This window comes from Manis pentadactyla, chromosome 6 (assembly GCF_030020395.1).
Source record: "Manis pentadactyla isolate mManPen7 chromosome 6, mManPen7.hap1, whole genome shotgun sequence".
Lineage (NCBI taxonomy): Eukaryota > Metazoa > Chordata > Mammalia > Pholidota > Manidae > Manis > Manis pentadactyla.
This window is the reverse complement of record NC_080024.1, coordinates 25,396,711-25,421,154: the sequence shown is the minus strand read 5'-3', so window position 1 is coordinate 25,421,154 and position 24,444 is coordinate 25,396,711. Positions and strand designations below refer to the sequence as shown.

Below are 24,444 nucleotides of genomic sequence, written 5' to 3'. Positions count from 1 at the left end.
TAAGAACACCACTTTCAGATAGTAGAGGCAAACTTGTATTTCATGAGTTGTAAAGTGCTCAACGCAAAGTCTGGCACATATTAAGTACAACAATCCTGCCCTCTACTGCTTAGCGAAACAGAGGGACCAGAAAAGGGTGCCAGATCTCAACCTGATAGACATTTCACACACATACCACCACCACCACCACCACACACACACACACACACACACACACGGCAACATAATCTGGTTTATTAAAAAGAAACACACAGTGGAAGAAACAATCAAAATAGAAAGAAGTATTTTAGCTAGAGATAATCTGGCATACAAACACTACAGCCTGTTTTGGCATATTAAACCCTCAAATATTCTAACCTGCCTTCTAAAATTTTTTAAAGGTAAATGCATTATAGACTACATGAAAAAACCTATGCCTCTGGTACTGATGTTTTTAAATTATTAAATAATGCAAAGGTAAATGAAAGAAGAATATAAGTGCATCGCTAGTCCTTCTCCTAAGGGAAATTAATAGTAGTTAGCTGTTATATATGTACATTAGAATTAAGGATTGTTTGGATCAGTAAAGGAGTTTTTGGGTATTGTTATTGAGGTTCTCACTGGAAGAATGAATACCTTTTTAATCTTCTAGTTTAACAGAAAATATTTTCCTTTCTTTTCACCTATTAAAAATAATCTAACATTCTCAACTTGATAAAGAATATCGACAAAAAACATACACCCAACAAAACAATGATGTTCCCTCTCACCATTCCTTTTCAACATAGTACTGGAAGTTCTGGTTAGTACGGTAAGACAAGAAGAAAAAGGTAAAGATGTAGTTGTTAAATACCAGATAAAATAAAAGATTGGGAAGGAAGAAATAACACTGTCTTTGTTTGCACATGACATGATCATCTGAAAAATCCAAAAGAAGTGACAAAAAACTCCTGGAAAAATAAGTGATTATAGCAACATTGCAAGATACAATGTTAATATAGAAAAGTCTACTGGTTTCCTATATACCAGCAATGAACATGTAAAATCTGGTATTAAAAACATGAAACCGAGAGGGGCGGAAGATGGCGGCGTGAGTAGAGCAGCGGAAATCTCCTCCCAAAACAACATATATCTATGAAAATATAACAAAGACAACCCTTCCTAGAATAAAGACCAGAGGACACAGGACAATATCCAGACCACATCCGCACCTGAGAGAACCCAGCGCCTCGCGAAGGGGGTAAGATACAAGCCCCGGCCCCGCGGGAGCCGAGCGCCCCTCCCCCCAACTCCCGGCGGGAGAAGAGCAGGCAGAGCGGGAGGGAGACGGAGCCCAGGGCTGCCGAACACCCAGCCCCAGCCATCCGGAACAGAGTGCAGGGCCCTCAATACTGGGAAAACAGGGCAGCAAGAACAGTGAGCAGGCACTGGAGGCTGGGCGACAGAGGACATAAGAAAAGCGCGCGACCATTTTTTTTTTTTTTGCTTTTTTGCTGCTTTGTTTTGGCGAGCGCTTTTTGGAAGTCTTAAAGGGACAGGGACCCCAATACTAGGGAAACAGGGCAGAAAGACCGGTGAGCAGAGGCCTGAGGCTGGCACCAGAGAATAAAGAAAAACGAACGACCACCTTTTTTTTTTAATTAAAAAAATTTTTTTTCTTGTTTTTTTTTGTGGTCGTTGTTTTGTTTTGGCGGGTGCTTTTTGGAAGTCTTAAAGGGGCAGGGCGGGTTACTTAATCCAGAGGTAGGGAATCCGGGATCTCTGGGCACCCTAACCCCTGGGCTGCAGGGAGCAGGGAGGCCCCTTACGGAGATAAATAGCCTCCCAGCAGCTCCTGCTCCAACGCGACTCCACCATTTTGGAGTAGCTGCCCGAGCCAGGCCACGCCCACAGCAACAGCGGAGATTAACTCCACAGCAGCCGGGCAGGAAGCAGAAACCCTGTCTGCGCGCAGCTGCGCAGCACAAGCCACTAGAGGCCGCTGTTCTCCCAGGAGAGGAGGGCCACAAACCAACAAGAAAGGAAGTCCTTCCAGCCGTCACTCGTCCCAGTTCTGCAGTCTATTCCTATCATCATGAAAAGGCAAAGCTACAGGCAGACAAAGATCACAGAGACAACACCAGAGAAGGAGACAGACCTAACCAGTCTTCCTGACAAAGAATTCAAAATAAGAATCATAAACATGCTGACAGAGATGCAGAGAAATACGCAAGAAAAATGGGATGAAGTCCGGAAAGAGATCACAGATGCCAGAAAGGAGATCGCAGAAATGAAACAAACTCTGGAAGGGTTTATAAGCAGAATGGATAGAATGCAAGAGGCCATTGATGGAATTGAAATCAGAGAACAGGAACGCATGGAAGCTGACATAGAGAGAGACAAAAGGATCTCCAGGAATGAAACAATATTAAGAGAACTGTGTGACCAATCTAAAAGGAGCAATATCCGTATTATAGGGGTCCCAGAAGAAGAAGAGAGAGGCAAAGAGATGGAAAGTATCTTAGAAGAAATAATTGCTGAAAACTTCCCCACACTGGGGGAGGAAGTAATCAAACAGACCACGGAAATACACAGAACCCCCAACAGAAAGGATCCAAGAAGGGCAACACCAAGACACATAATAATTAAAATGGCAAAGATCAAGGACAAGGAAAGAGTGTTAAAGGCAGCTAGAGAGAAAAAGGTCACCTATAAAGGGAAACCCATCAGGCTAACGTCAGACTTCTCGACAGAAACCCTACAGGCCAGAAGAGAATGGCATGATATATTTAATACAATGAAACAGAAGGGCCTTGAACCAAGGATACTGTATCCAGCACGACTATCATTCAAATATGACGGTGGGATTAAACAATTCCCAGACAAACAAAAGCTGAGGGAATTTGCTTTCCACAAACCACCTCTACAGAACATCTTACAGGGACTGCTCTAGATGGGAGCACTCCTAGAAAGAGCACAGCACAAAACACCCAACATATGAAGAATCGAGGAGGAGGAACAAGAAGGGAGAGAAGAAAAGAATCTCCAGACAGTGTATATAACAGCTCAATAAGCGAGCTAAGTTAGGCAGTAAGATACTAAAGAGGCTAACCTTGAACCTTTGGTAACCACGAATTTAAAGCCTGCAATGGCAATAAGTACATATCTTTCAATAGTCACCCTAAATGTTAATGGACTGAATGCACCAAACAAAAGACACAGAGTAATAGAATGGATAAACAAGCAAGACCCATCTATATGCTGCTTACAAGAAACTCACCTCAAACCCAAAGACATGTACAGACTAAAAGTCAAGGGATGGAAAAACATATTTCAAGCAAAAAACAGCGAGAAGAAAGCAGGGGTTGCAGTACTAATATCAGACAAAATAGACTTCAAAACAAAGAAAGTAACAAGAGATAAAGAAGGACACTACATAATGATAAAGGGCTCAGTCAAACAAGAGGATATAACCATTCTAAATATATATGCACCCAACACAGGAGCACCAGCATATGTGAAACAAATACTAACAGAACTAAAGGGGGATATAGACTGCAATGCATTCATTCTAGGAGACTTCAACACACCACTCACCCCAAAGGATAGATCCACTGGGCAGAAAATAAGTAAGGACACGGAAGCACTGAACAACACAGTAGAGCAGATGGACCTAATAGACATCTATAGAGCTCTACATCCAAAAGCAGCGGGATATACATTCTTCTCAAGTGCACATGGAACATTCTCCAGAATAGACCACATACTAGGCCACAAAAAGAGCCTCAGTAAATTCCAAAAGATTGAAATCCTACCAACCAACTTTTCAGACCACAAAGGCATAAAACTAGAAATAAACTGTACAAAGAAAGCAAAGAGGCTCACGAACACATGGAGGCTAAACAACACGCTCCTAAATAATCAATGGATCAATGACCAAATCAAAATGGAGATCCAGCAATATATGGAAACAAATGACAACAACAACACTAAGCCCCAACTTCTGTGGGACACAGCAAAAGCAGTCATAAGAGGAAAGTATATAGCAATCCAAGCATATTTAAAAAAGGAAGAGCAATCCCAAATGAATGGTCTAATGTCACAATTATCGAAATTGGAAAAAGAAGAACAGATGAGGCCTAAGGTCAGCAGAAGGAGGGACATAATAAAGATCAGAGAAGAAATAAATAAAATTGAGAAGAATAAAACAATAGCAAAAATCAATGAAACCAAGAGCTGGTTCTTCGAGAAAATAAACAAAATAGATAAGCCTCTAGCCAGACTTATTAAGAAGAAAAGAGAGTCAAAACAAATCAACAGTATCAGAAACGAGAAAGGAAAAATCACGACGGACCCCACGGAAATGCAAAGAATTATTGGAGAATACTATGAAAACCTATATGCTAACAAGCTGGGAAACCTAGGAGAAATGGACAACTTCCTAGAAAAATATAACCTTCCAAGATTGACCCAGGAAGAAACAGAAAATCTAAACAGACCAATTACCAGCAACGAAATTGAAGAGGTAATCAAAAAACTACCAAAGAACAAAACCCCCGGGCCAGATGGATTTACCTCGGAATTTTATCAGACATACAGGGAAGACATAATACAAATTCTCTTTAAAGTTTTCCAAAAAATAGAGGAGGAGGGGATACTCCCAAACTCATTCTATGAAGCTAACATCACCCTAATACCAAAACCAGGCAAAGACACCACCAAAAAAGAAAACTACAGACCAATATCCCTGATGAACGTAGATGCAAAAATACTCAACAAAATATTAGCAAACCGAATTCAAAAATACATCAAAAGGATCATACACTATGACCAAGTGGGATTCATTCCAGGGATGCAAGGATGGTACAACATTCGAAAGTCCATCAACATCATCCACCACATCAACAAAAAGAAAGACAAAAACCACATGATCATCTCCATAGATGCTGAAAAAGCATTTGACAAAGTTCAACATCCATTCATGTTAAAAACTCTCAGCAAAATGGGAATAGAGGGCAAGTACCTCAACATAATAAAGGCCATCTATGATAAACCCACAGCCAACATTATATTGAACAGCGAGAAGCTGAAAGCATTTCCTCTGAGATCGGGAACTAGACAGGGATGCCCACTCTCTCCACTGTTATTTAACATAGTACTGGAGGTCCTAGCCACGGCAATCAGACAAAATAAAGAAATACAAGGAATCCAGATTGGTAAAGAAGAAGTTAAACTGTCACTATTTGCAGATGACATGATACTGTACATAAAAAACCCTAAAGACTCCACCCCAAAACTACTAGAACTGATATCGGAATACAGCAAAGTTGCAGGATACAAAATCAACACACAGAAATCTGTGGCTTTCCTATATACTAACAATGAACCAACAGAAAGAGAAATCAGGAAAACAACTCCATTCACAATTGCATCAAAAAAAATTAAATACCTAGGAATAAACCTAACCAAAGAAGTGAAAGACTTATACTCTGAAAACTACAAGTCACTCTTAAGAGAAATTAAAGGGGACACTAACAGATGGAAACTCATCCCATGCTCGTGGCTAGGAAGAATTAATATCGTCAAAATGGCCATCCTGCCCAAAGCAATATACAGATTTGATGCAATCCCTATGAAACTACCAGCAACATTCTTCAATGAACTGGAACAAATAATTCAAAAATTCATATGGAACCACCAAAGACCCCGAATAGCCAAAGCAATCCTGAGAAAGAAGAATAAAGTAGGGGGGATCTCACTCCCCAACTTCAAGCTCTACTATAAAGCCATAGTAATCAAGACAATTTGGTACTGGCACAAGAGCAGAGCCACAGACCAATGGAACAGACTAGAGAATCCAGACATTAACCCAGACATATATGGTCAATTAATATTTGATAAAGGAGCCATGGACATACAATGGCGATATGACAGTCTCTTCAACAGGTGGTGCTGGCAAAACTGGACAGCTACATGTAGGAGAATGAAACTGGACCATTGTCTAACCCCATATACAAAAGTAAACTCAAAATGGATCAAAGACCTGAATGTAAGCCATGAAACCATTAAACTCTTGGAAGAAAACATAGGCACAAACCTCTTAGACATAAACATGAGTGACCTCTTCTTGAACATATCTCCCCGGGCAAGGAAAACAACAGCAAAAATGAGTAAGTGGGACTATATTAAGCTGAAAAGCTTCTGTACAGCAAAAGACACCATCAATAGAACAAGAAGGATCCCTACAGTATGGGAGAATATATTTGAAAATGACACATCCGATAAAGGCTTGACGTCCAGAATATATAAGGAGCTCTCACGCCTCAACAAACAAAAAACAAATAACCCAATTAAAAAATGGGCAGAGGAACTGAACAGACAGTTCTCCAAAAAAGAAATACAGATGGCCAACAGACACATGAAAAGATGCTCCACATCGCTAATTATCAGAGAAATGCAAATTAAAACTACAATGAGGTATCACCTCACACCAGTAAGGATGGCTGCCATCCAAAAGACAAACAACAACAAATGTTGGCGAGGCTGTGGAGAAAGGGGAACCCTCCTACACTGCTGGTGGGAATGTAAGTTAGTTCAACCATTGTGGAAAACAGTATGGAGGTACATCAAAATGCTCAAAACAGACTTACCATTTGACCCGGGAATTCCACTCCTAGTAATTTACCCTAAGAACGCAGCAATCAAGTTTGAGAAAGACAGATGCACCCCTATGTTTATTGCAGCACTATTTACAATAGCCAAGAATTGGAAGCAACCTAAATGTCCATCAATAGATGAATGGATAAAGAAGATGTGGTACATATACACAATGGAATACTACTCAGCTATAAGAAAAGGGCAAATCCAATCATTTGCAGCAACATGGATGGAGCTGGAGGGTATTATGCTCAGTGAAACAAGCCAAGCGGAGAAAGAGAAATACCAAATGATTTCACTTATCTGTGGAATATAAGAACAAAGGAAAAACTGAAGGAACAAAACAGCAGCAGAATCACAGAACTCAAGAATGGACTAACAGGTACCAAAGGGAAAGGGACTGGGGAGGATGGGTGGGTAGGGAGGGATAAGGGGGGGAGAAGTAGGGGGGTATTAAGATTAACATGCATGGGGGGGGTAGGAGAAAAGGGAGGGCTGTACAACACAGAGAAGGCAAGTAGTGATTCTACAACATTTTGCTATGCTGATGGACAGTGACTGTAAAGGGGTTTATAGGGGAGACCTGGTATAGGGGAGAGCCTAGTAAACATAATATTCGTCATGTAAGTGTAGATTAGTGATAGCAAAAAAAAAAAAAAAAAAAAAAAAAAGGGCAGTTCCTGTGTGGTAACCTCCAACGAGTTCTACACAAGGGTATAAAGGGCATATAAAAGTGTAGGCAAAGGGTCTGTTTGTGTTTATACAGAGGATCAAAGCCTAATTGGGCTACGCCGAAAATGAACTAAGATACAATATGAAAAAGAACTTCCATCATCTGCACTCTCTGGAAGACTCATGCCAGAAGATGATCATCAAAAAACCCCAACAAAGATCCACGCACTGCTACAGCTGTAGATGCACTCGTCCCACCAGTTCCTGGACTTGCCATGGGAATGAGGAAGGAGATATCTAAGCTGGCCTGTGCATACAGTAAAACAACAAAATTGGACTGGATCTATACTGTTGGAACTCAACCAAGAATTTGGAGAAGTGCAAATTGTAGCGCTCCAAAGTCTTACAACTACAAACTATTTACTGTTAAAAGAACATATGGCATGTGAACAGTCCCCAGGAATGGGTTGTTTTAATTTGTCTGATTTCTCTCAGACTGTTCAAGTTCAGTTGGACAATATCCACCATATCATAGATAAGTTTTCACAAATGCCTAAGGTGCCTAACTGGTTTTCTTGGTTTCACTGGAGATGGCTGGTAATTACAGATATGCTTTGGTTGTGTAACTGTACTCCTATTATGTTAATGTGTGTGCGCAATTTAAGTAGTAGCTTAAAACCTATACATGCTGAAGTTACTCTACAAGAAGATATGTCAAAGAAATAATCAATCTTCCCATGTTTTCTTCTGCCTGCTACTTCTATAGCTTTTCTTCTTCCTTCCTAATTACAACCCTTAAATAGAATTCGTGCCTCATATCTAATTTACCGAGTATCATAATTCTTCCAAGTGGTAAAGATACCTCAAGACAAATGCTGGGCATAGAAGCCACAGGGCATAAATATGCAAAGAAGTAAAAAGCTAACTTTTTCAAACAATAAGGCTTCTCTCTCACTTACCAACTTCACATTTCCCTGTATGGCCCCGGAAGATGACTGGTTAGCCAGAGACGGGTAAGATTCCTCAAGGGAGGAACAACCTAAGACAGGCACAGTCGCAGGGGGGCCATCAGGTGAGAAATTGGGGATCAACAGAGGTGAGGCTTAGAACCTCACCCCCCCGTTCTGAGAGAAATCTTCTGCATACGTGGATGTTTTATTGCCCTGGTCTAGCTTGGATTAACACATAGTCTACAGGCACACACCTGATCATCTACATGTGCTCTCTTACAACACTAAACTATGTTTTCTACCTTTATCTTGTATCTACCTACCACTTCAGCATTTTATTAAAAATAATAATAATAGAGAAATGTGGTATCCACATATAAATCAAGTATAAAAACCAAATGAGTATTCATATTTGAACTGACTGTTTAGAGTTCATAATGCATGAGCAAAACCAAAAGTTTCTGTGATGACTGCCCTTGTACTGTTCACTATGTAACTTATTCATTATGTAAGAATTTGTTCTACATGTAAAAACTTGTTTGTTATGCCTCAGAAGATTGGAGACTGACAAAAATTAGGCTTGGGGTGGATTAATGATTGTGCATTGAGCACTGACTCCCCTATACAGAATTTTATTGTCGTTAACAACCATTTGATCAATAAATATGAGAGATGCCCTCACAAAAAAAAAAAAAAAAAAAAACATGAAACCATTTACATTAGTATCCCCCCAAGTGAAATACTTAGGTACAAATCTAATAAAATATATACAAGATCTATATGAGGAAAACTATAAACTCTGATCAAAAATATAAAAGAAGAACTAAATAAGTGGAGAGATATTCCATGTCCTTGGATAGGAAGACTTAATATTGTTAAAATGTCAGTTCTGGATCAATAGATTCAATACATTCTCAGTCAGAATTACAGGACATTATTTTGTGGATATTGACAAGCATTATTAAGTTTATATGAAAAGTCAAAAGACCCAGAATAGCAAACACAATACTGACGAACAGAGTTGGAAGATGACACTAACTAATTTTGAGACTTACTATAAAGCTACAGTATTCAAGACAGTGTGGTATTGACAAAAGAGTAGACAAACAGATCAATAGAACAGAATAGAGAGCCCATAACTAGATCCACATAAGTATAATCATTGAACTTTGACAAAAGAGCACAGGTAATACAATGGAGCAAAGATAGTCTTTTTAACAAATGGTGCTGGAACAATTGGACATGCAGAGCAAAAAAAAAATGAATCTAGACATAGACCTTAATCACTTCACAAAAATTAAAATATATCAGAGATCTAAATGTAAAATACAAAACTGTAAGACTCTTGTAAGTCAAATCTGAAAAAGACTGCATACTCAATGCTTCTTACTATATGACATTGTGGAAAAGGAAAAGCTATGGAGATAGTAAAGAGATCAGTGGTAAGAGGAGTTGGCAGACAGGGGAGGTGGGAGAGGAATGAATAGGTGGAGCAGGGAGGATATTTTAGGGAAGTGAAAATTCTCTGTATGATACTATGATGATGGCTACCTGTCATTGTACATTTGTCCTAACCCATGGAATATACAGCATAAAGAGTTGAACCATGATGTGAGCTATGACTTTGGGTGATTATGATGTCTCAGTGTAGTGTCATCAACTGTGACAAGTACACCATGTTAGTGGGTGATTTGGAGAATAGGGGAGACTATGCATGTGTGGGGCAGAGAGTATATAGGAAATTTCAGTACCTTCCCCACAATATTGCTATAAACCTGAAATTAGTCTAAAAACAATGTCTTAATAAAACAAACTTAACATTTTTAAGTAACACCCAGTAAATATGCTTTGAAAAATCTGTGATTTCATATTCACTGTTAATTCAAAATGCTTTCAATAAAATTCTGTGGAGGTTTCATCTGAATCCTTGAATCCTTTGACTTCTAATTCTCGTCATGAGATCAAACAGTAGGCTTAGGGCATCCTCCTGCTCACTCATGCAGTGTGACCATGTTGGCTACATTAAGAGGACTAAAGTTCAGACTAGTATGTCGTTCTGAGAGCAGAATGATGTCTGTTTTATCTATCTGGTAAGAAAAGACTTGTTCAGTTCTTCACAGATGGTGTAAAGGTAAACAGCAGGAAAGGAATGATTTTCTTCCTGTTTAAACTGCCACATTCCAACCCAGTCATGGAGTGTAATCAGGCTCAAGAGCGAATCTTCTGTGAGGGCTCTTGTCCAGTAAAGTACTATCTAATATCTAATTCCAGTCTCAAGCATTGCTGGAAGGCTCACCGAGTGCTCTTACAAGTGTATTTACAAATGCCAAAAGTCATCTGTAAAATGAGTCCTTTGTGCTGGTATCTTGAGACAATCTGGATCCAAAGGTCACTGGGGACTGAGAATGAGCCAGGTGGTCTTCAGATTAGATTAGGTCCACTTCATTAGGCAGGTAAAGGTAAGACGTTGAAGTGATGGACAGGTGGAAGTCCAGAAGCAGTGTGGAGAGTGGAGGGGTGTGGTCTCAGGGGCCTGGAGTTAAGAGTCTAGCTCATCCTTCTTGGTGCTCTCATGGCTCCTTATGAGAAGCTCCTGCAGGGCTTACCGCGTGGAATGCGAAACAATTTTTGTATACCTTTTTCCACCACTTTATTTTGAGTTCTTTGGAACATATACAATATCTTTACCCCCAACTTTTATTTTGAATAATTTACAGCTACAGAAAAGTTGAAAGAATAGTACATTGAATGTCCATGTATTCGTCATTAGATTCCCTGTTAACACGGTGCCATGTTAATGTTATCCCTTTCTTACTGTGTATTATTTATATACTCATTTTTCTTCTCAACCATTTGAAAGTTTCTATTTCATTTCATCTTTTTTTAAAGACCCAGACATTCTCATAACCACAATACCATTATCAAAGCCAAGAAATTTAACATTTAGTGATATTATCTAATATATAAGCCATGTTCAAATTTCCTGAATTATCCCCAAAATGCCCTTAATTGCTGCTTTTTTAAATCCGAGAATCATGTAAGGTTGCCATGTTTGTTTAGAATCCTTTGATCTAGTAGAGCCTTACCTTTTTTTTTTTTTTCCTTTCATGACATTAATGTTTCTGGAAATTCCAGATCAGGTGTCTTATAGAATATTTCACATGATGAAATTCTTTGTTTGCTTTGTCATGATTGGGTTCAGAGTATATATTTTTGGGGAAAATAGATCATATTGGGACATTCTAGGAATCAGTTATTAGAAGTACTTTTCTCCCTCTATAAGAAGGAAACTGTGGGTGATGCTTTGAGGCCATGGGAATATCCTGTTTCCTAACAACCTTTCACCCAGTATTTTAGCACACATTCATGATTCTTGCCTGTGGCGATTATACATTGGGGGATGCAATGGTGATTAGAAAAAATATATATGTCATTCTTTCCGCTCTTAATAACTGGGATTCCTCTCTAAAGAAGACTTTTCAAGACTCCCCTCCTCTAGGTGCCCTTGTTCTCTCTCTTCTTCCCTCCTTTCGCCCCTCCCTTCCTCCCTCTTCCTCTGTTTGTTTCCCCCTGCCCATTAGGGTATCACTATAGATTTGTAGATTTTCTTTTATTCAGTGTCTTATAACCTTAGTGCCATCATTATTATATTTGTTTCTGGTTTATTTTTTATTTTTTTATTGGAATATAGTTGATACACAATATTATATTGGTTTGAGATGTACAACATAGTAATTCAATAATTATATACAGTACTAAATGTTCACTGTGGTAAGTGTAGTTAACCCTCTGTTACCATAATGATACTACAATATTATTGGTCATGCCCTCTGTGCTGTACTTACATTCCTGAAGCTAATATATTTTTTAGTTTGAAGTTTGTACCTCTTTAATACTTTCACTTATTTCACCCATCTCTCCACCCCTCTCACTTACAGTAACCAACAGTGTGTTGTCTGTGTTTATGAGTCTATTTCTTGTTTGTTTTATTTTTAGATTTTAAATAATACATGAAATCATATGGTATTTGTCTTTCTCTGACTAATTTCACTTAGCATGATACAATCAAGGTCCAACCAAGTCAATGAAAATGGTGAGCTTTTCCTTTTTATGGATGGGTAATATTCCTTTGTGTATATGTACCACATCTTTATCCATTCATCTACCAGTGGGCACTTGGGCTGCTTCCATATCTTGGCTACTATAAATAATGCCGCCATCAACATAGATGTGCACCATTATTATTATATTTGATGCTTAAATTGTCTCAAATTTGGCCACTGGGAGCCCCTCCAAGACTAGTGGTGTCCTTTTGACAAGCCCCGTTAATCTTCATCAATTCCCTGCTTTCTGGAGCAAAAAGATATCCAGGGACTCTTTGTACTTTCCCTGCCCAAGACCTGGGGCCACCCACTTTTTTCCAAGTATTTCTGGTTCATTTTAGTGAAATGTGGTATTTAGAAGCCAAAACTGGGATGTCATTGCTTTTAGTACAAAATGAGATAATTGATATGAGATTACTTAGTAAAATATAAAGCATCTTGGTATAATTACCGTTACTAGTATTATCAAACAGGCATTCAGCTTATTGGGAGCAATGCTAAATAGCAGACCAATCTGAGTCTCTGTGTTTAGAGAATATTTCAGACACAGGACCCATGTGAAAGGGGAGGATAAAGTAAGCTTTGTCAGATACAGTGTGGATACATGTCTTACTGCTGTAAGCAAGTATGTAGAACAGAAGAAAGGCTGAGTTTCTTCCCCTAAGTTGCTTTGTAATTTAATAGTTCAGACAGAAAAGCATTAAGTATTTTATTTTGTGGATGAATTGTAATCTTTAAAAAATGAAAATTCATGTGAAAAATGATGAAACATAAATGTGCGATTTCTTCCGTTTTAATTTTTCTTACATTTATTTAGTAGGTTCTATAAGAACAGTGCAACTGAAAGAATTCTGAGTTATTTAACTGAAAATATACAATTTATTTTCCCTAGTGGATGTTGTACCCACATCACAGTCAAGGAGTTGGTGTGGTGGCATCTTTGAGTTTCTTTGTGGGCTGATAGATGTTGTGAGTTTGCTTCCTGTGACTGTTACAAAGAGCATACCTATTGTGTTTAATTTCATTTTTAAGGGTCACACTAGAAATTCCATTTGGTCTAATTTCCAGGCTTTCCTGCTTGTGCTGTATCTTTTCATACTCTCAAGTTAAAACTTTTTAATGATATTCCCCTGTAAGAACATAGATAATGATAAATTGGACAGAGGACAGAGATCCAAAACAGGTGATGCTTAGCATCTCATTAATTCTAGGGAAGGAAAGCAAAATAGCCCAGATGGCCAGGAAACAGCAAGTCTTTTCTTTTAAACTTTGCTGGGACTGCTGCTTCTGACCATGGTGGCAAAGGCAGGAGTGGGGATGGAGTGAGGAAGACGCGCACACAGACCCGGTGGCTCTACCAGTCCTCTTCTCATAGGAAGCCAGGCTGAAAAAGGAGAACACAGGGCATGTGATTGTATGCTCTGTGGTGGAATGTTTATTTCTCTATTTGTGTTTTTGTATAAAATCCAGGAAGGGTGTTGAATGCCTGTGTGTTTGTTGGGCAGGCTGGGCTAAGCAAGAAAGTTGATTGGGTTTTTTAGTTCTCTGTTTCAGCTGTTTCAAGAATTCTTAATTTTCCAATAGTGACAAGAATGGACTTCTCCTATAAAGAATTCAAAATATATGCAGAAAAGTTTAGGCTCTTGGAGAAACTCATTCCAGATTGGTTCATGGAGACTGTTAAATTACTAGCTAGTTTATCCTTGGGGAAGTTGTTCAGCTTCTCTGTGTCATGACTTTCACACCTGTAAATGGAAATAATGGAAGGACCTTTCTTATAAAGTCCTATTTTATGTGTAAAGTGCTTAATATAATGGAGGCAAACAGTAGTCCCCCAAGAAACATTAGCTTTTATGGTTATTATTGCCATATGCTTATATAGGTCTATTAGGGAAATATCACATCAGTATTTGAAGATTTTAAACAATCCAATCAAGTGGACCAAACCTTCAATTTTCAAACTGATTTTTAACTTACTGGTTTAACTTCCTTTCACAGAGGTATAATATTTTTAGACTTTTATGTCTTTTTTTTTATTTCCCAGGTCCACCAACTCAATACAAGATGCATTGGTGGAATACATACTATGACCAGCACTCTACTAGATGCTAGGGGTAAAAAAATATATGTGATACTTGTCACATTATATAAACTACGGTCCTGATAAAGGAACACCTTAGATTAACAGAGCTGCAATGAACTTTCCAAAATGAAAATAGAAGCTAACTGCTTGGTGACAAGAAGTGTTTTTAAGAAAGTATGCTTTAACTTGAAAGCAGTCAATATGTATGTAATTCTGAAGATTATATTTTGCAATTTATCATAATGTCCAATTCATTTATTTCTCCTGGGCATCTTGTAATTTAAGAGAATAAAACACCATTTTCCACTTTCAGCTGGAGCACATGAATCACAAAGGTACCTAACTTAATAAAAGAGTTGATTCAAACAGCACGTACATGAAGCACCAAAAAACTGAAACCAATGCCTCGAAAGACCAGTGATGTTTCCACACTGGCTCACGTACCAAAACAGAGCTTTTTATTTCTTGAATTCTCAACTAGTCTTAAAATGTAAGGCAGCTTTTAAAAATTTAAGGCCGTTTTCATTTTAAAAAATTGAATCTGTGATGTTGGTTATCGATACATCTCAGAAAATTAAAAGGCTGAGAAATAAGTTACTGAAATTGTTTTTGGAAATCCATTATCCCTGGGTACCAAATTATTCATCTTATGCGTTACTGATGTGGACCTGTTGTTAAAATTTCCAGCTGGAGGACTGGGATGGCAAACATCAACCTCTGCAAGGCCTTTAACTATCTCCCTGCCATAGGAACAGCTTAGATTACCTATAGGATATGTGAGAATACAGAGTAGTAGAATGTAGGGGATTTTTCTAAAGACTTTCATTTTAGAAGCATATTTGCAGCCAGATATGAACTGAGTTCATATCCAGTTGTTGAATCTACCTGCATCCTGGTGTCCTAAATTATAATATGTGGATGACAATAGTAACTACCTCACAGAGGTGCTATGAGCATTGAATGAGTTAATACAATTAAATGCTCAAAAAAGTACCTATATATGTCCTGAGTAAGCACCTGCTAAGTCCCTCATTATCTCTAGAGACTCCTGGGAACAAGCTTCCTTTGGAAACCATCTGAATCCAGTTTAGGGTCAAGAACACATGCCCCCCAATTTCCCCATCTCATCCCAGAAGAGTGACAACTCATAACAGAGTCCTTTGGCTCCTCTCAAGCTAAAATTCCAGTGGGTCTGGATTTCTCAAACTCTGAAATGAGTCCAAAAGCCCTTCAAACCAACTTTATATATTAAGATACTTAACATGTTAACCTACTAGCACACTCCTGTAGGTGCTGGCCGACCTGTGCCCAAATCTCTGATGGAGGTTTTGGTCTTAATCAAGGTAAAAGAAAACCCCTGTGAAACTGTGTGGAAGCTGAAGTAATGTTGTACTTTGATCTGACACAAAGTGCTCTTCTTATTCCCCCTATGGTTGCTTTACAGTTGAAAAAGTAAGCTTTCCTCTTGTGTCTACCAGTGCACAAGCATCAAGCACAAAACTTGCACTCGGTGATGGAATATGGCAAGAATGATGAAGACAGTATTATAATTTTATGTGCAGTGTTTGTAGATTTTATTAAAAGTATGTCCTAAGTACAATTTTGGAATCCTTTCCTGGCTTTAGGAGTAGCCCTCAACTGTCAGTGTGAAATGAAAGCCAGTTAACCTTAAAATATCCTTGATTAGGGCAACATTTTTCCTGGGTGTTACCTGTTATTACTGATGGTAGCTAATGAAGAAGGGAAACTAGGAAAGGAAAAGAAAAAACTGAAGGACTGAAACAGCAGCAGACTCACAGAACTCAAGAATGTACTAACAGTTACCAAAGGGAAAGGGACTGGGGAGGAGGGATGGGAAGGGAGGGATAAGGGGAAAAAGGGGCATTATGATTAGTACACATAATGTAGCAGTGGGGACATGGGAAAGGCAGTATATCCCGAGAAGACAAGTATGTGCGGGGGACTTGATAATAGGGGGAGTCTAGTAACCATGATGTTTTCAAGTAATTGTACATTAATGATATCAAAATAAATAAATAAATAAAATAAGAGTAAACAGTAAAATAAGTTATGGTCTTTAAAAAACAAATTTCTAATTTAATGTAATATTTAGTTATAGAAGACATTGTGACAATTCACCAAATTGTTCTTGGCACAAATTCATATTTACACACCATGTCATCCTTGAGACTCCTCCCCCCTTTTTGGAACCCCTTCTAGTTTCACTGGGGTACAATAGACAACCAACTTTGCGTTTGGTAAGCAAATAATTTATCCTATTTTTTTTTTAATCCTATGTGGTAGTGTTTTTTCCAAAGTGTATTCCATGAACCAGTGGCACCAGGAATACGTGGTGTGTTTAACAGATACACGGCAGACTCTTGGGCTACCTCTGGACTTTGGAATCGACTCACCCCATGATGAAGCGCAGCATTTTAGCACAGCTCTGTGGAGGCCAGAAAAAGTGGTGTGAGCCACAGCTGTGTTCTCCACTGCCAGTCTCCCGCCCTGATGGCGCTGTGGAGTGGTGGTCGGACGTCACTTCATAACCCTGCAGGGTCTCACTTTGTAACTTTTTGTTGGGTGTGGTGGAGATTGTGGTGGGCGTGTCTTGAGCCACAGGTGCATATAATTTTGTTAATAATCCTCCTTTGGGGGCACATGATCATCATAACGTGAAAGCCTTTTTTTTTTTTTTCTTCACATCATTTACATTTTTTCCTTCTATCTCTGAACTCACTTCCATTCTCCTCCCCCCAAATAGGCTGGATGGATGTCTGGCCTTAGAGATGCTGTCTTCTTTATGCCTTTTTTCATTCAATATTTTGTATGTCCACCTAATTCATAACTTCTAACAGCTGTGTGAGACTCCTGGCACCTTTGACTTGTCTCCTTGTGTAAACATACCAGTTATCTTCAACTCCCACCATCATAAATACCCAGTTCAACCACCTGACGCAGGCCCACTGCTTGACCAGTTCACTTGTAATTAGGCCTCAGGAAAACTCTCACCATTTTCCTTCATCTGTTATTACGCAGGCTTTAAAAGTCTTTTTTACTGATGGTGTCTTAATAAGCTATCTGGGTAAACTTATTTTGGAGGAAAAGCAAATTCAATGGAAAGTGTCTTAAAATTACACTGTAGAATGAGTGATATCTGGATTTCCTTTAATCAGCTATTTCCAGCTGTGATTTGTAAGTCCTGAAAAGTATCAGTCATAGGTAGTACATCCTAAACCAAAGTTCATTTCTTTTTCTGAGAATTTGTCAGACAATTTTATAATGTTTCTGGGGCTTTTAGCTCTTTTTACTAACTCTGAGTTACTTAGAATGTATGACAGGGAGTCACAAATCTACCCTCATTAGTACAAGACATGTCCTATGCTAAAGGGCATCATTTCTTAATGAAATATACATTCTTGATATAAGTTGAGATTTATTTTAGTCACAGTTTGAGATTGTTTTCTCCTATTATTTGCCTTTGTGCAATATCAGGGACTCTTGATCAAAATGTGTCTTTGAATCCCCTGTCTGGCTGCACAGATGTTTAAAAGAAAATTATCCTGAGCACAGATGTTTTAGGTAAGTAATCAAGCATTTAATACAAAGAAAAATACAACCAGCCAGGCAATAGTGATGAAATACTCTTGTTTTTCACTGTCCCTCACTAAGAGACTGCTGACTGTTCACCTCCAGGCCATAGGCACATTGAGGGTGACATTCTCTCTTTCCACGATAATCCTCATGATAGGGTGCACTTAATTCATGCTGTTCATGGAACTGAACTCAACTGATTCGCATGTCATCAATACTGATAAGTCCTGAGTAGAGAGCCAGACATCCAAAATAAAATATTCCCTGTCAAGGACTTGCTGTGTCCTAAAAATTCTTTAGTAACACTGATTGCAGATGGTTGGTGAATATTGATGCTGTTCAGGATTTATAAGGCTGCACTGGAGGGCACACGAAACTTAAGATTTCTTTAGAACAATGTCCCTGTTTAAAACTACTCTTGTTCAGACCCAGCTGGGCACTCAGTAATGCCAGCCACTGAATAAGATCTTTCAAGTGCCTCAGCCCACCTCACCTGTTAGACTGGCTCACTGGTTATAAATGAAACACTGTTTTCTTCCAAAGCTCTTGATCCTCCAGCTCTTCTCTACCATTCTACCATATTCATACTTTCGCTTCTGATTTGAGTGTCTTACCGTCCTATCATATGCCATCAGTTTTCATTATTTTCAGGCGATGCACAAATAGCACTGGACCCATCATCTTAATGTTACTGTGCTATTGTATCATGTTCACATCCCCCTCACCTTTTTGTAGTTTTTTCCCTGTTGAAAAATAAGTTTGTCTTTCATTGCACTTGGCTTTTAGTGGAATATCCTAACTGCCAATTTCCCAAGCTCTCCCTTTGTGCATTATTTACACATTTAACACAGATTTCACTTCCTCTTCTCTTACCAGCCAGTCACTCATTCACACATCTTATTAAGCAGCTCCAAATTAAAACGTGAGATTATAGGAAAATTATAGTCAGCCTTTGCCATCAAGAAACCACCTGCTCTTTTCTAATTTAGCATCTATGTGCTCACAGGCAATTTAGGTGAAGGTATCTGTAAGCTGGGTTTCTATTCCCTTTTCTTTCTTTCTTTAGTTCTAATGGATTCAAAATAAATAGACATCACACTGTAGTACTTTGTAGAATCACCACAATAACCACATACGTCCCCGGCAATTCCATTTGTTTCTAAATTAACATCCACAAAATGAATTATCATTATTTGCTGTGTATCAATGAAAAGAAGCCACCAGATACTGTAGGAAGAAAGTGGTGCAAAGCACATGGAGTCTGGCCTCAACTAACATGAAATCAAAGCCTTAAGTAGGGGAAAGTTTGCCTGTTTCCTTAAATATTCCTTTGTAATGATTCCTTAAATACTTTCAGGGTCATGGTTTCCTTGACCATGGTCTGGGCGTAAAAGGAGAAAGAAGAGTTGGAAAGGAGTAGGCAAGGCATAGAGAATGGGAGAGGAAGGAAAACAACAGCAAGCACGTAGCAGTTTAAGAAAAGAATTAATGGTCTTAGGGATGTGGAAATTTCTCTCCCACACAGATTCATTGGCCTAGATACTTACAATGGCTGATTTTGCAAAGACCTTATTTTCACAATTCATTTGAAAAATAAGTTGCAGTAGGTGGAAAAAAAAATGTTTGAGTTATTTTTCCAGAATATTAAACTAAAAAATATTATTTCTTCAATTATATGTTTGCTATTAGAACAAAAGGGAGGAAAAGCCACAAAACTGTGGAAAATGATAGTGTATATATATATATATATATATATATATATAAAATCTCAAACATTGTTATACGGAATCCTTCCCACATGAGCTCTTTCCAGAGCAACTTGATGGTACTGAGGAGAAAAAATATGCATAAATATATCCACATTGATCATGTATAATATTTCCTTTTAATTTAAAAGCCAATATGTTTTTAGAATCTTTTGTAGCTTAGAAAGCTGATGATAGTGAAGCATGAAAGTGGTCCCACTCTCCATTACAGTTCTTTGTTCTTCTCTCACAAGGGATTTGATATCCATCATCTTTTGTTCCATTCAATAGGAGGGTTTAGGGCTTTGATGCCCATTTAGATAGACCATTGGGTATATTCAGAGTGTGTGTAGTTCTGATAAACTGTTTTATTTAAACAATCTATAAATACCCACATCACCAATTAATTCTCTCCTCTCGTCTCTGGTGTACCCCTGGTAAAAAAAAAGAGAAAGAGGAATGATAGGGCCTAAGAAACCCTATATATATATATACATCCTGGTGGCTATCTCTCCTAAACAGCAGAGAGAATCAGTATAGTAGGGCTTTCATAAAATTTTAGAATGTGGGTTTGGGCTATTCCCAAAATAAGTTCCTTTAATATGTAAATCTTCAAAAATGACATTGTATTTATTAAACTGTTTTAATAGATGTCTTACGATTTGAACTGGAAATACTAAACACAGAAAGAAAATGCTGTTAAAAATTGTAGAATTTAAACCTTTTCTGAAGAATCTGGTTTTAATGTTAAGGTTAAATGCTGCCTAATTTAAATGGAATGGCACCCCTGGCTTCTCGGTACTGCAGCTTTCCATTTCTACAAAGTAGCTGTGTACTGAAGGAATGACAGAAGTTTGGAATACTGAGATAACTTAATCTTCAGAGCTTGGAAAGTAGTAAACAAAATAACTTCTTTTAGTACTTTTCAAAAAGAAATCAGAGTGTTAGATCCAATGTCATGCAATGTGGCATTTGATTTTGTGCCATTATCCAGTCTTCCATTAAATTGTAATGGTCCCGCTTATGGAGACATTCAATAAAATTAAGGTTCATTTCCTACTTCCAGGAATATCAGCCAAGAAATTCATACTCATGAAGATGATTCTGCTTGACTAAGTGTTAAATGAAAATGTTATTGAATGAGAATTCCTCAACATTAATTTTCATAATTTTCTTTCATAGCTTACCCATTTGGTTTCTGTAAATATGGTTTCCCCACAGGCTGGTTGTGTTTCCAGGGGTGAAAGAAAGCAGTTTGAATCAGCTTTTGGGTGATAGAAAGATGAAGATAAACATACAAGTTATAACTAAGGATTCACAAGCATGTAAAATACTTGGTAGAACTTTTGTAAGAAAATGATAAAAGCACGTAGATAACTTTTAAAAAAAATATGAAGTAAAGGGAGCAGTGTACTCCAAATGGCTATAAATATGGCAAAGATAAAGAGCCTAAAACATGTGTATTTTAATAGTTAGCCAGTACATGAATTAAATTAAATAGATCAAATATTTTACCTAGTGGTTTCTGAAACTAAATGTACTCAATTGTTTGAACTCAGAATTCAGATTTTTTAGAAGGCAATTCATGCTTTTTATATGAGTTTTTGTCTTATATTTCATTTATTAATAGACATGCATGCATGAGTTGAGTAAATATTTATTGTGTATCAGTTATGTACCAAGCCTAGTTCTAGGTATCTGGCATATATTAGTAAACAGAACAGGCAGAATTTGCCTTTATGGAGCTTACAAGCGAGTAAGGAGAGACAGACAATAAAGAATAAACATAACAAATAAGTAAATTATATAGTATAGTAGAAAATGAATAGTATACAAAATAGGATAAAAGATTGGGAATAGGAATTGCAGAATATAGTATTGAATGCAATGGTCAGATTAAGTCTCACTGAGAAGATAATATATGAGAAAAGACTTGATGGAGGGAATGGAGTTATTTAGAAGAAATGATACACTCAGAATTTAACTATAAAAAATTTAAATTAATTTAAACAAGATATGTATTACATAATATGATATTGATATAATGTTTTTTGATGTATCCTTTAAGATTTACCATGACATTTTATTATTTCTAACTTGATATAACAAAATTGAGTGTAGTGATTGACTGTAAGACAGGTGTTTTACTATTATAATATACTTCTAAGACACAGGTTAATTTCAACAAGATGTTTAAAAATACACATGCAAAAAAAAATTGCCAAAAATGAAGTCTTTAAAACCACAAGAGCATATATCTCTCGTGTGATTCTATATTCTCTTCCAAGAATAGACCAGATCAATAGTAAGTAAAATTACAGTGTCTTCCTCAACTCCAGGAATGCATGTGTTCAAACATATACATTATTTAAATATACCTGAATATGTATCTGAAATAATTCTAAAAGTAAAAATTCTATTTCTAATATTCTTTTATGCACACCTAGAGTAATACATAGTCTAACTTAAAGTACCTGTCTTAAAAAAATGGAAAATCCTTAATTCCATGTTTAATTTCTCTCTCCTTTTCTGATATTTTAGAAGTGTTAGGCTGAATTACAAACTCATTACCTCAGAAGTCCTGGGATTGAATTTCTGCTCTACCACTTACCAGATGTGTGTCCTTGGCATATAACTAAGCCTAATCAGGCCTTTTCCTCAAGTGCAAAATGAAGGCTCATAACTCAAAGTTGTTGAATAAAACGTGTTCAAAGAGGTTGCTATATTATAGGTAATCATTTATATTAAAGTAATATTTTATGCTTTTTTTAACTGGTCAGTATTAGAATAAATACTGTTTACAATATAAACAGCTAAAGACCAGTCCAACACCATATAGAATATCAGGCATTATAGTATGATGGTGATTTTTTTTTTTAAATATCATGGTGATTCTGAGAAAAGAAAGAGCTTTGTGGCACTCTGTGCCAGGGAAGTTCTAGAAGCTGTTACAAAAAGGTGCATAACTTTAATTGGACCTAAAAGGAAGAGTAAGATTTGGGATGAAAGAAAAGATGATCCCCAAAGTAAACTAGTGATTATGGTGATGTCAGTGAGCAAGGGATTTGTGGGAAACAGCTTTGAAAGTACCTGAATTGTCCATTCTTTTGTCATAATAGAGGAGTACAGTGTGTGTCACTATACACAAGTGCTTTCACTTGTTGCTATATTCCTAAGACACACTGTTTACTTTGGAGTCACTATTTATTTTTTTAAAGCCCATAGAAAATGTCCTGTTCTTTCTAAGGCAAGTATCCCCTTAGGACTCATTTATTTAACAAACACATAGTCATCATAGGGCTTTCACTTATGCAGCTATGGTTACAGGGCACATTTGCAAAATATATATTCATACAAGAACCCCTTTGCATATTGTTCACTGTAGATCCTAGAATTTGTGGTAAACAGAGTTTCTAAACCAATAGCACAATAATCTTCTGTTGTTATTATTATTACTGAAGTATAACTTACATTAATTAAATACACACATCTCCATTGTGTGCCACCCCACCGTGTCACTCATGACTCCTGCATTAAGAAGGTTGTTGTACTTCCTCCTAGTTAACACTGTCTTCCAGCTTAATCCTGATAGAGGTAAACAATATTCTGACTTCTACTTTTGAATATTAGTTTTGTCTGTTCCTGAACTTTTTACAAATGGAATAATACAGTATGTATTCTTCTGTGTTTGGTTCTCTTACTCATCATTATGACTATGAGACTAATCTATGTAGTTGTATGTACAGTAATTTTTGTGTGTTTTTTTTCATTTCTTTTTTCTGAGTAATAATCCATTATGTGAAGGTACTACAACACATTCTATTGTTGATGAGCATTTGGGTGGTTTCCAGTTTTATGCCATCATGAATAAAGCTACTCAGAAACATTTTTGTAAATGTGTTTAGGTACATATATGTACTCAGTTCTCTTATAACTCTCTTATTATTTCTTTTGGATTATGAAGTCATAAGATAGACATACATATAGTTTAACTAGATATTGCCAAGCAGTTTCAAAAGTGTTCATGTTAATTCACATTCCCACCAGCAATATATGAGAGTTTCAGTTGTTTTACCATCATAGTTTTCTTTTCAAAACCTGGAGAGCTCTTCATTCCCAACATAGTTCTTCAAGTGTAATGAGATTATGATCTGATTAATTTAACTAGAAATTATTTTTCATAATAGCAATTAACATGACACTTTCTAAAAAAGAAGTTTGGTTCAGTTTACTTTAGTGAAAGTATGTGAGCAACACAGAACTTTGGGTACTGTCATTTCCTACGCATACTAGGTTGTAATGGTATACAAACCTAAATGTGGTCTTTGAGCTACCTATTTCACTAAGTTGCAGTCAAACTGACTGCACCCAAAGTAAGTACCCATATCTCTCTTTTTCCACTTATATCACTAAAATAAGTCCTGATGAGTAAAATAAAAGCACTGGTAGAATAAAGAAGAACAAGAGTTTATTATTTTTAACATTACCTGTGAAAATTTCCAGTGAAATACAAATATTCTTGAGCTTTAAAATCATGCAAAATCCAAAAATAATTTGAAAAGTATTTTGTTCTTACATTTAGATAAGAATATAAATTAATTTTAGAGAAAATCATCACCATAAGATTTAAAATGAAATTATGGAACCAAATTTTGATGAAGATGACTCAGAAGGATTAAAGC

General features: G+C 37.2%; 1 protein-coding gene across 20 annotated transcripts in view; it reads left to right on the top strand.

The window, feature by feature from the left end:
* MAP2 (microtubule associated protein 2) overlaps positions 1 to 24,444 on the top strand; it is a 283,777-nt gene that overhangs the window by 116,013 nt on the left and 143,320 nt on the right. The window lies entirely within an intron of this gene.